Genomic DNA, 13,820 nt, shown 5'->3' with positions numbered 1-13,820 from the left:
AATTTTTTTTTTGAATAATCTTGTATTATTATTATTATTAGTAGTATAACAAAGTCCATTAAACAAAACTGCACTGATTATTAAAATTTGAAAAAAACGTGTGTCCATCAAATTAAAGCTGTCATGTCTTTATCTTTTTTTACAAACATTATTTTTATTCATCATTTACAAAACAAAAAAAATTACCTTGAAAAAAATGTATTAACTTTTTTTTGTTTTTTGTAATAAAAAATGCACTCAGATGGGTCATAAAGTGTATACGAGAATGAAAACCATATAAAATCCATATCAATTCAACATTAATACAAATTTTCTTTCTTTACTGTAGACACTCATTTATCAAATAATAAATTATGAGTATCGCATCAATTACACACCTAATGTGCTCTTCATTTTAATGTAATAACGGTTAAAACCCAACTTTGAAATATTAAAATGACAGATATGCTTATTTTATTCTGACTAAAATCAGAATAAGGGTCTAGGAGCATCCATGGCACTTTGTGGAGCATATGTGCCCCAGAGAGATGTGACGTCTCTCAGTGTTTATGTGTGTATCTCCTTAGCAGCCACGTGTCCCGTGCTAACAGCCCCATCCACAGCAACAGCTCGGGCACCTGGGGTAGAAACCATCCCATCCAGTCCAGCACGCAGCTGATGGACGGCCAACTACTGTAGATGTTTGAGTGCCTGAAGCTTGGATCTGTTCAGCAAAAAACAAACATGTTTTTATCTTGTTCAGCATAGATGTGTAGTCTCACTGCAGAAGGAGATGTAGAAGGATCAGTCAACCATTCCTTTAAACTGGGCTTTGGACCAGAAATACTGTATATTCTGCATGGTGGCATGTTGTGGGTTTTATCTCTTGCTCCTCTGAAGTCTCGTCTTGACTCATGTTGTAAGTCTTTGAAATCCCAGCGCTGATGTGTTTGGGTGTCTTTTAGAGCATGGTGACATACAGGTCACGTGGAATATTTTATCTCCTCATAATGCCTCTGTTTTGAAGTCTACTATATCGGCCCACTCAATAATGATTAGTGGTTTGTATCTGTAAGGTTCGGACAGTCAGAGTTTGACAAGTTTGTGTTGTCCACAGAGTTCGAATAGCCTGTTAAACATAGAGAAACATGCATCGACCTACATTTGTGCAAAACTCAGTAAAACATCAACTTTTATTTCATTGACTAATAAAGACTTACACACTACTGTATGTTATGACCACAAGAGACTTTTACCATAGTGCAGGTCCAGTTCTCGCTTATACCTAAGTATTAACTATGACTTCTGCCTCAATAAACTCCTAATTTGTTGCTTATTAATAGTTGGTAAGGTAGTTGTTAAGTTAGGTATGGGGTAGGATTAGGAGATCTAAAATATGGTCATGCAGAATAAGGCATTAATATGTGCTTTGGGTACTGTTAAACAATCAATTTGCTAGTAATATGCATGTAGTTATTAGTGAGAATTGGTCCAGTTTCTGTGAACTAATACATTATGACGAATTATTTTCTGACATAGTAAACTTGCTCAGAAGCCCACCTGGTACAGCACTTTTGCTGAGCTACAGATCCCGCAAATCACGATCTGTGATAAAGACTTGTTTAAGCAAGCTAAAATTATGTGATATTATGTATTATGCTTTTAGTGCACTGGACATTTCACTTTGAAAATGTGACGTAATATCATTGAAGTGAGTTTGTGGTTGAACTAGCCGTTTGTCCTACCAATGGAAAATTAGGAAAATAAAGTCATAATTAAAATCTAGTTCCAAAACAACTTTGGACCCTGTTGACTTCCATTGTAAGGATTATATAGTTTTCCATTATAATGAAAACGTTGATTTGTTTAGAGCTCTAAAACAAACCAGTTAGGTACTTGTTATTCAGTCAAGGTCGTCAGTGATAAGGATGCTGTCTCCGTGAGCTGTCCCCAGTGCTGTCTCTTCACTGCTCATCTTGATAAGCAACGATTTCCGATAAAACTCAGTGAAGCTGCCGTGAAAGATGATCATATCTTAAACACTGTATGATATGAATTGTTTTTATTTTTGTACCTGATAATTTTCTTAACTAGATTTTAAGTTAACAAGTTAATACTGGAGTATTCTAGGAAAATGATTCCAAATGCAGCTGATGAGCTTGTGAAGTGAATTATGGGTATTATTTCTCTGCATCACAGTGCCCTAGTAACCTTCCTTTGGACGCTATGCATCAAGCTCACTGAAAGTAGAGCACTGAAAGAAAAAGTGGTTAGTGACAGAACAAGACAAACAATGATAGCATATAATACATCATGAGGAAACACACACACACACACACACACAAATGGGGAAACAGGAGAATATTTTTCAGCCACTTAACACAAGGAATCTGGGTTCAGCACTATAATGTGCTCAATACAATACACAAACTGTTTACATTGAACAGTGAAAATAATATAAATCTTTTGTGACTTGTTTATGTGGCATTGTTAATTAATTATGCAATATGTAGGATACACTGTATACTAAGCATGCTACGCACATTTTCTGAATGCGCAGAGTAGCTAGGTAATCTGCAACATTTTTCCATATGCAGTATACAGTACAACAGAACATGTTGTAATGAAATGTGCTTGACCTTTCCATTTTCAATCAATGAGATGACTGATTTTATAAATATAACTACAGGAATGTGTGTAGATCCTATCCTATCCTGAGCTGTGACATGAAGAGGAGCAGAGAGGAAAAATAGAAGTCCTAAAATATCTACTGTAATATGATGAAATACTTGCCATAGTACACTTGACTCTGCCAATAGAGTAAAATGACTCTTGTGATTTTGTAATTATACAGCATTCTCCAGCAGGGACTAAAACAAAATCACTGCTATAACTACCTAGACCTGTGATTTGATGTGATTTGTACACATTTAGATGTCAACTGCTGTCAATGATGATAGAGCTCTGCATTTTCAGTCTGATTTCTGCATTTTCAGTCTGATCTTAAAAGATTGCATGGCACATTTTATAATGTAGCATGTTTTGTGACTATCACAATGTGATTCAGGCTATGAGAAGAGACACTTAGTGGAGGATCGATTCTAAAGGCACAGATTTAAAAGCATTGTTGCAAAATAAATAAAAGTCATGAAAATGGTCATGAAAAACCGTGGTGAACAAATGTATGATATGAGCCCTTTAAAATACAGTATATGTCAATGTTATTTAAAGGTTCACAGTATTGAAGAGGTGAGCTTATCATGTCATCCACCTTTAGGACTGGATGACTAGAGGAATCTCCTTACAGGTCGGTGGTCCTTTTGAAGCTCTCCTCTCCTGTGAAAGCAAGACTTGCTTTGAAGTTTACTCAACGTGACATCAACCTAGTATCTCAATTCTCGCACCATGGGTGATCCAGTGAATATTTCTGCAGATATCAGTTGCTTCTCTTCCCGATATGCTCCAAACACCAAGGTGGAACATCCCTCTGAAGTGAAATGGGGACTTTTAGGATTTTTCAAGTCCTTATAGAAAGAGGTTGAAGTTAACTCTAAAGGTCAAGGAACATTCATATCACCCTGATAGGTTTTCAAGGCTCGAGTTACTTTCCCTGGAAATGACTTTTAATATGCTACGATAAGCACAGCCTATTAAATCCCATGGCCACATCACATAATATGCATTAAAAAGAGAGATAGTAGTGAAACGCAGTGTGACGTTATTAATTCTTTCCTGGAAGTAGTTCTCTGAAATGCACACAACACTTGCCTGAGCCTCGTAAAAAAAAGTGCATGTCAAAAAAGGCATAAACCTGAAAGTGCACTGGTCTAAAACTAGGGTGATGCTTTAGGGGTGCATACGAGAGAAATTAAAATATTTTACAGATGACATGAGAGTCAGGGTACAATAGAAGGTCCTGAGACATGAGCGAGTGGCCGTCAGTCAGCTCTCCAGCACTGATGTGAAAACAGAAATGGGTTAGCAAAGAAGACAGACAGAGAGAGAACGTGATAAAACTGACAGTGAAGTGAATCAAAAGGAGTGCGGTTGGAATAATAAAGAGAGAAAAAAATACCAGTCAGCAAGAAATGGAGAAACATGGTCTTTATAAGAACCTCAAGAGGGGAGAAAGCAAGGTTGAGATAAACTTTAGAACAAAAGACGAGTAAGCAAAAGAGTGCTTGCCCAAACAAAACTCACGCCATGATGCTTTAGGGTGTTGTGGGTGGATGTCAGGGTGTTACTATGCTATCGTTAAAATGTTCTGAGGGTTCGTTTCAATAAGCTGTGTGCACGTTTCAATAAATTGTGTACACGAATCCAGGCACTGGTAACGACCCTGGATCACTACACATTGGGACAATAATTACTCAGTTTTCAGGCAACGTCGCTCCTGGAGTGCCGATGTCCTGCAGAGTTTAGCTCCAACCCTGAAAAAACTTTCACCTGCCTGTAGCCCTAGTTATTCTGAAGACCTTGATTAGCTTGGTCAGGTGTGTTTGATTAGGGTTGGAGCTAAACACTCCAGGACGGACGTTGCTTACCCCTGGTGTAAAACATCGCTGGGATAAATATACCTTTACCTTTTTGATATTATTGTTGAAGCTCTTTAAGCATAGTTCTATTACATATCCTTACATGACATTTCAGGCGAATATTAATTATAAAGAGCTGACAATGCTTGCCTAAGAGATCAACAAGTGGGCTTTCGAAGTAGATGATCCTGCATTGAGCAGATTTTTGTTCTGCGACAAGTGATTGAACAATTGCTGGAATACCAACGGATCTCACTAAACTTGTCAAAGCCTTTGACTCAGTGCACTGAGAAATCCTATGGAAGATAGCCCGGGTTTACGGAATTCCATCTCCATTTGTTGAAATATTTTGCAAAATTTACCCGGGCTCTTATTGCTGTGTAAAGATGCAAGAAGCGGTAACTGATTTCTTCATGATCAAAACTGGTGTACAACAAGGTTCCGTGCTTTCACCGATGTTATCCCTCTTCATCATAGACTTCATCGCCCGCCACTCCATCAGCCGCCTACACATCGGCATACCTTGGACAGTTGGAAACCCCTTCCTTGAAATTATCGTCGTTTTCTGCCTGACCCAAACTGCCCTATGAGATCTCATTATGCCCCTAGAAAATCAAGCAGCCAGGGCTCGACTCTGAATTAGTGGACAAAAGATCATAGTTGTTCGAATCAGTTATGTAAACTCGAGAGTACCGATTATAATTGATGGAAAACAAGTGGAGGAAGTTGCAAACTTCACTTATCTGGGTTGTGTTATCTCCTCAAATGGGGACGCAGAGCGAGATGTCATCTGCCGCATCGACAAGTCATCTCTCGTGTTCCAACGACTTTGTCCAATCTGGAATTCGCCTTCACTCTCTCTGCAGATTAAACTGTGGCTCCTGTCCACGATCGTTGTGCCGATGGTGACCTATGCGTGCGAGACCTGGAAGATGACAGAAACTCTTGAAAGTTGGACATTTTCCACCTCTGATGTTTGCAACACGTCTTCAAGATCACTTACCAGGACCATGTTACGAACATGGAAGTATACTGATGCACCAACGCACACCATCTCCGCGACCATCCCTGAACGCTGTTTTCGTTTCGCTGGACACGGCTTACGCCTTCCTAACCATCGGATAATTACGATGGCCATATCCTGGTGGCATGCACAAGGCAAACGAAAACAAGGAAGCCCAAAAATCTTTTATGGAAAGAACTTTTATGGAAGACCTGCAAGCATTAGCCATTCCATACGAGGCTGAAGTTACGGCCGCGGATCGAAGCCATTGGAGAATGTTGCCGTCCTATTCGCTGAACAGCCCCGGTGGAATTAAGGTAATTAATTATAAATGGTAACTAGATGTGTTCACCACCTGTCTAGCTAGTGATGTGTGTTTAGGGTTGTTGCTCAGTTGTTTATGTAAAGTTGCTAGGGGGATAGGGGCTGTTGCTTGGTCATTGCTTTGCAGTTGTAGGGTAACAGTTAGTAGGCATTGCTATGCATTAACTAAAGTGTTCTTGGTGGTTGTTAAGTCATTGCAATGCAGTTGCTAAGGCATTCTGCGTGGTTATAGGTTATGGATATCAATGGATATATATGAATGGATGTCAATGGAGGAGAGGCTTGACTATGATTTAAGGTCCAACTCTCTCTATTAAGAAACCATTAACTATGACTTTTGCCTCAATATACTCCTAATTTGCTGCTTATTAATAGTTAGTAAAGTAGTTAAGTTTAGGTATTGGGTAGGATTAGGGATGTAGAATATGGTCATGCAGAATATGTGCGTTCAGTACTAATAAACAGCCAATATGTTAATAATAGGCATGCTAATAAGCAACTAGTTAATAGTAATAATTGGTCCCTATACTAAAGTGTTACAACAAAAATAAATAAGAAAATATAAGTAAATAAGTGAACAAATCAATGAATAAATGAAGAAGGGAATCAACCACCTTATACCTGCCTCAAACTGTCCAGTTTTCCAAAGTACTGATGTGAAAGGCTATGGACCAAAAATTAATAATATAAAGGGGTTATATTAAAAAAAATCACCTCATGAAAGAATATCAAGAAAGAATAACATGAAGTCTGTAGGTCCACATCTATTCCGGCGTTTAAGTAACTTCTCCCTTTTTCGGTTACTGTCCTCATACTGTAATTACTGCAATGGTTTCGGGGGTTTTGGTCATGTGCTTCTTTTTATAATGTCTTTCATTTTGTACTTTTCTTTTCATTGTCTATTATTGGTTTGTCAATCGTTTCCAGGTGCTTATTGTTAGTCTCATGTAACAATTTAGTCTGGTAAATTTAAAGCCCAATCCCTTGTCAGGTTCTTATTAGGCTGTGATTGTCGTGAGACAGGCCAAAGGAAACCCCAAACTGATCAAACAAACTGCTATAACTCCTGACCAAAGTCAAGACACCTGCCTTGAATCCGTAACAACCTACAAGCATCTCTGAAGTAAATATTCAAAGTTTAGGCCAAAAAAGTACCTGCTCTCTTCTACATTTTCTGGTTTGTTATTAGGATGCAGTGTAAATAGTATTTTCAGAAAACTGTTCAAAGTCATATGAAGAATATGATTAAAATGAACGGCTGCAGTTCGAAAATGCAAATAACTTGTCACGCTGTTTTAAAATAAATCTCACGAAACCCAACCTTTTTAGTGCCTGTGTGATGTATCCAAAGCATTCTACAAAGAAAAGTTCAGTAATTACTACTTTTGGGGGGCTTTTAGTCTCACTGTATCAAACACACCAAAAATTAACAATGCGTTTACCTTTTGTCATTCTTCTTGTTTCCTTTTTTTTTTTAAAAAAGAGCAATTTCTTGACAATAATAGGTTCATTACAGCAAATTTAGGATACGTCCTCTCTCACATATAATTGTTGTATTAAAATAACAAACCCCAAGCACTATCGTGACATAATATTAGTTCAAAAGAAAGTCACCCCATCCAAAAACAGCCAAAATAAATGTATTTATTATATTTGTAACTGGCCGTTGAGCAGGTCAGGCCTTTCTAAGAGAGTTGGATCCAGGCTTCAAGAGCACATGGAAATCGGGTTTACAGCCTTTTGTAATTGAAGCTGCTTTTTAGAGGAGTGAACAGCCAACTACTCGCTCACATTAAATTAGCTTCAGTGCCGCAGTTACACAACCTCACAACATGGTCACTAGCAGACGTTTTTTGTGTAATGATTTATGACTGAGATTCTCGTTACCTGTACGGACACCAATGAGGTGGAAAATTGCTGTGCCAATTTTTTTTTTTTTTTTTTAAGATTGATGCATAGCAACTAATGCATTCTTACAACGGAGCACTGAAGTAATATGCCAAAGTTGACTAAGTTTACTTCAGACAAACTTTAAGATCTGCAAATATACAGTACGTCTTTATTTGCAGCTTTATGGCACATAATGGGGATTTAAGTCTCTATTTGTGTTTAATAATTACAGGAATTGCCAGGGTTTTTTTTTTTTTTTTTGTGTTGTTTTAAGCATGTTGCTAGATGGTTGAGTTTTATTATTTTTAAAGAACATCCCGAACTTTACACACACTACATACTGTATATAAAATGAAGCACCTACTATAGCAGATGTAAAAAATCAAGCACTTAGCAATGAAGTCTGCATTTACAAGCATGCCATCTTTGCAATAAGTCAGTTTGTGAAATTTAAATATATTCGATTTTTTGTGAATGTATCTGTTTACCAGGCAAAAAGTCTAAATGCTTAAAAAATAAATATGACAAGTAAGTACTATATTTCACACTTTACTTTAAGGTCCAATTAACAAACTATTAAATATGAATTTTGCCTCAATAACTCCTAATTTGCTGCTTATTAATAGTTAGTAAGGTAGTTGTTAAATTTGGGTATTGGGTAGGATTAGGGATGTAGAATATGGTCATGCAGAATATGTATGCTTTACAAGCACTATCATAAACAGCCAATGTGTTAATAATATTCATGCTAATAAGCAACTAGTTAATAGTGAGAATTGGTCCCTATACTAAAGTTGTTACCATACTATAATACTTAACACTTAACTTTAACATTCAGCATCTCTGCCACTCAAGACTTTCAATTGTTTTGTCCAGAGCACTTTTCTACAAAACCCTCTCCATCTGTGTTAGCCAGACGCTTGTGAATAATTCAGTGTAATGCATGAGTCCTTGCCAGTGTGTAAATGTGCTTTTCTCCCCATCGCAGTCTCCATCTTTAGCCTTCCCAGGCCCGGCACTGCAGGACGTCTCTACAACACGGGTAGCAACCAATGAGCTCGCAGTGTGTAGGCGACAACCGTGCTTTTAATAAGCATAGCCGTCTGAACCAATTGCCAGAGACCTTGGCTATAGCAAGTTCACAAGGTGTAAAATATGTTAAAATTACAGTCCAAGTATAGACCTTCTTCAGCATAAATGCTATACCATAAGCAGATAGTCTCACAAAGGCTTGAGACATGATTGGTTGGCGAGGCCCTACTACAAAGCAAAGTTTTCTACAAAGGCCTACTACAAATCAAATATTCTTTCTGACTGTTGGTCAGGTACTATTAATGAATAACTCACAGAGCAAGTTTCTGTGTTGAATCTTTTAGGTGCTGCCACAATCAATGAGTAACTTAGAAAGAACATGTAAGGTGGAGAGAAAGGCCATGGTGTTTAAAGCAGAACTCAGTTTTTGGGCCTGTCCCAATACCCAAACTTGAGGTTTTGCACTTTGCACTCTACTTGCCATGCCATGTTTTTAGTATTTGGCCTAGGAGTTCAAGTAGGTGTGTTGAACTTTTGGGACACACTTACAGTTTTTCAAAAATGCAAGTAGTTTTTACAGAGCTTTTTTTCTGATTGATTTAGATTCGTAAATAGTTTTCACTATATAATAATAATAATAATATAGAATAGTTTTCAATGGCTACACTCAGAATTTTATGAAAAATCTACTTTTTCAAACGGGTCCTAGATGGGTAGTCAGATTTTCACCAAAATTGGCCCAGATAATTTTCAGACAATGCTGGAAAAAATTAATCAAAAGATTTCCATTAGAACAAACCGTTTTCGTAAAGCGAGCTAAAGAATTTGACGTAAATTTGCACAAAAATGGACATGAGGCTAAATCTTCGCAAAGCTTTAGCGGATTCTTACCAAACTTGGTATGTGTTATAACAAGCATGACCTGAGGGCACATGAGTAGTTTCGGCACAGTGCCACCTCCTGGTCAAAATATATAAAAATCGAATTTTTGTTTATAATTTCAGAACAATTTCAAATGACCAAAAATCATAAGATCGATCTAGTTAGATTCAGAGCAGCATGCCGAATTAACGATACCCAATTTTCCTTTGTCAGCCATTTTTATTGAGTATTTTACAAATGCTTTCATATAGAATCATATAGATTTTCATAGTATCATATAGAACCACTTGTAACATGGGAAAATCATATTTCCCATGTCACAAAAACAGCATTCTTCCATCTTAGAAACATTGCCAAGCTTCGAAACATTGTTTCTGATGCAGAAAAGCTAGTTCATGCATTCATGACCTCTAGACTGGACTATTGTAATGCACTGCTAGGTGGTTGTCCTGCATCTTCAATAAACAAGCTACAGATAGTCCAAAATGCAGCGGCTAGAGTACTTACCAGGTCAAGAAAATATGATCATATTACCCCAATTTTACAGTCTCTGCACTGGCTACCTATTAAGTTCCGTATCATTTACAAAATATTATTACTTGCCTATAAGGCCCTAAATGGTTTAGCTCCTGCGTACCTAACTTGTCTTCTACCACGCTACAATCCAACCCGCTCCCTAAGGTCGCAAAACTCTGGACTTTTGGTCTTACCTAGGATAGCAAAGTCCACTAAAGGAGGAAGAGCTTTATCACATTTGGCTCCCAAGCTCTGGAATAGCCTTCCTGATAACGATCGGGGTTCAGACACACTCTCTCTGTTTAAATCTAGATTAAAGACACATCTCTTTAGCCAAACATTCACATAATGCATCTTATAATCTTGTACTGCAGTTATATCTGATCAAATGTACATTATTATTATTATTCTTTAGCTTGGGTTGAACAAATCATTTTTGCTTAGATGGAACAGCAGCTACGTTAATTATGTCTCTATTTGTTTCTCTGTTTCTGTTAAACTAGGAATTACAGAAGCTTCAGTCTGGATCCAACCCTTAAATGATCTGAGATGACCGAACACCTGAGAAAAGATAATGCCAACCCCCCAGAGGACTTCGGAGGATGCCAATGCTCAGACAACATACAGAATTACCAAATTTTGCCGTAAGTCAAACATATTAAGGTTCTGCAATATATAAATATATTGTGGAAACTTAAATTCCTGTAGAGCTGCTTTGCAACGATTTGTATCATAAAAAGCGCTATACAAATAAACTTGAATTGAATTGAACTTGTGGGAAAGTTATGAAAATGTAAAAATTTGGCACACAGATAGAGGACAGTCTCATCATTAACCACAGCAAATTTGGAGTCTTTAACTTGAACTCTCTAGTGCAAGCAACAGGCCAAATTTGCACTCATGTTTCTGCTAATTACTTTTGAACTGTAAGGTCTAAAAGCAAAATTCAGTAACGCTTTACAATAAGGTTCATTAGTTAACATTTGTTCACTACTTTAGTTAGCATGAAATACGAATGAACAATACTTCTACAGCATTTATTAATCTATTTAATTGATTGCTAATTAATGTTATTTTCAACATTTACTAATGCATTAAAATCAAAAGTTGTGCTTGTTAACATTAGTTAATGCACTGTGAATTAACATGAACTAACAATGAATGACTGTATTTTCATTAACTGAGATTAACAAAGATTAGTAAATACTGTAATAAACACATTGTTCATTGTTTGTTCATATTAGTTAATACATTAACATTAAATAATGTAACCTTATTTGTACAGTGTTACCCAAAATAACTTTTTTCCTCTCATTCCTTGGCTCCTGCCATGTTGAACGCATAGTGGAATGCATTTCAAATTTCTGTAGTCAAGATTTTTCAAATTTTCCTACAAAATTATAAATGTTAAAGACTTCTAAAATAACAGAAATCTTATCCCAGTACTGGGGTGAGATAGGCTCTTTGAATAATTTTAAGTTTTGTGCAAAGACAATACATTTGTTTTTCTGCTCTTCCTGCACATATATCTAAATACTAAATACTTAAATTCTACTATTAGCAGTATTAGTGACAATTAGTGATTAGGTGGCTCATTAGTGTCAGACCTGTGTCCCCATGTCTTGTGTTTCCCTCCCTCTTGTGCCCATATTTGATTAGTTCCTGTTCCTGTCCCCGTCTAGGTTCATTATTAGTTTATTTGTCCCCAGCCGTGTTTCATTAATTATCTAGTTTTCCCCAGTGTTTATAAGTCCTGTGCTTCCCTGCCTCTGTGTCCGGTCTTAATCATCATTCGGTGTTTGTCTGATCCCTGTGCTGCATGTTTCCTGGTATCTTCATTAAAAGTAATGTTAATTGTTCTCCTCGTCTCCTGCGTTCTCCTTGCTCCCAGCAAAACGTGACAATTAGGTGGCTCATTGCTTTGTTACGATTTATTTTGTAGAATCCAGATTCTATTCTATTCTACATTCCTGTTGTCTCTGCTTTCACATTGAGACCGCCTTAGAAAAAATTGGCCACTCTCTGTTACACTGTTAGCTGAGAGCTCCAGCAACGACCGTTTGCATCAGTTGTAACTGCCTACTGCACACTGTACTAATCTGAATGTCATTAAGCAGATTCCCCATGTCTTTATTCTTATCTCAGGAAACACATGAGGCAGAGAAGTAAATCTGCTTGTTTAGGGGAAGAATGGCCTGACGGCCAGCCAAATGGAAGAGCTTATGGGCTACAATCCCATAATGGACTAGCGACGAATTGAGGGGAGTAACGAAGCTGCTATGTGTAAATGCTTGGTTGCCCAAGTGCAGCCAAGCATTGTGATCTCACAGAGTCACAAACTTGTGTGGCAGACCAGGATTCATACTGACGAAGTCTAACGTTGGCAGCTGACCTGCCATTATCCATTCAGTCACAGCCAGCTTGCTGCAGGTGCAGTGGTGCTATAAGGCCGGAGCATTAAGGTGTTGTGAATGTTGCAGAAAAACCAGGGCAAATGAAGATGATGTTGAAGATCATTGTGTAAAAGGTGAAGCTTTTTTTATTTTTTTTATTTTTTTACCAAAAGCTTTTGGACTGCTTGACTAACTGAGGGTTTCATCCTGAGCAGGGGTGAGCAAAGGGGAAAAAACCCAAAATGCTGTGATCCCTCTTCAAGTTAATGAATTGTGGGTTGAGAGGAAAAGACTTGCAGGATGGCAATTTCATCTCCTAATAAAATATACATATAACAGTCAGGTGCTTGAAATAAAAATTATAATTTGACATGGTCTGTATTCACAAATATGTTTTTGTTAATTGTTCATCAAGTTCTGAGATCTATAATTACTTTAAAGTTTTTTTTCTTCTGTTATTTTTTTTTTTTAAATTGCTGAAATATTTAATTTTGCCATTTTTAAAATATCAGAACAGACATCTGGTAGTGCTTGAATACTACTACTACTACTACTACTACTAATTATTATTATAATAACCATATACCTTTTATTAATGGGTAATTAACAAACATTACATATTTGTTAATCCATGTGTTAATAGAAAAGTCAAGAAACTTTCAATCATTCAAATGTATACAGTGAAACATTAAACTTTACACTTTAAACACATCTCATCCCCTGTGATTACCAGTGCAAAATCATAGTGTACCATCTCAGTTTACTCTGACAGAGTCATGAATATTTTGTATCTCTTGCAGCTGCTTTGCCTTCTTCATCGCTGCAGGCAGAGCAGTGAGTTAAGAGCCGCCTCTGGTTTGTTGGATGGTGCGAGCGCACTAATGCCAGCTTCAAACAAATCAGCTGTCATATGTAATGCATCAGCCTGTAGAACACAAAATACCATCACTCTGATTTCTAGCAGAATCCCCAATGTTCGGGCCAAACATACATTTTTAAATTATGAGAAAGCACACTTTGTGCTTGAAAGTCTGAAATTTTCGTATGCGTTTTTTCGTATTCATAATCCTAAAAATTTGTCACGCGCAGAAACCTTGCACACTGAGTCCGATGCGTGGTATCCGTTGCGAAACTAGCCTACTAAATGGAGTCTTCAGGCATTGAGGATGATTTTGTTGTCCTCTCGCTTCCTAAAAAGAGAAAAAGAAAGGAAATATTGGGTCCATCCAATCCTAAAATATAGTGACGACAGATAGTTCAAGTTCA

The sequence above is a fragment of the Barbus barbus genome, assembly GCF_936440315.1.
Source record: "Barbus barbus genome assembly, chromosome: 36".
Classification (NCBI taxonomy): Eukaryota; Metazoa; Chordata; class Actinopteri; order Cypriniformes; family Cyprinidae; genus Barbus; species Barbus barbus.
The sequence above is the reverse complement of the archived record's forward strand: the minus strand, read 5'-3'. Positions refer to the sequence as shown.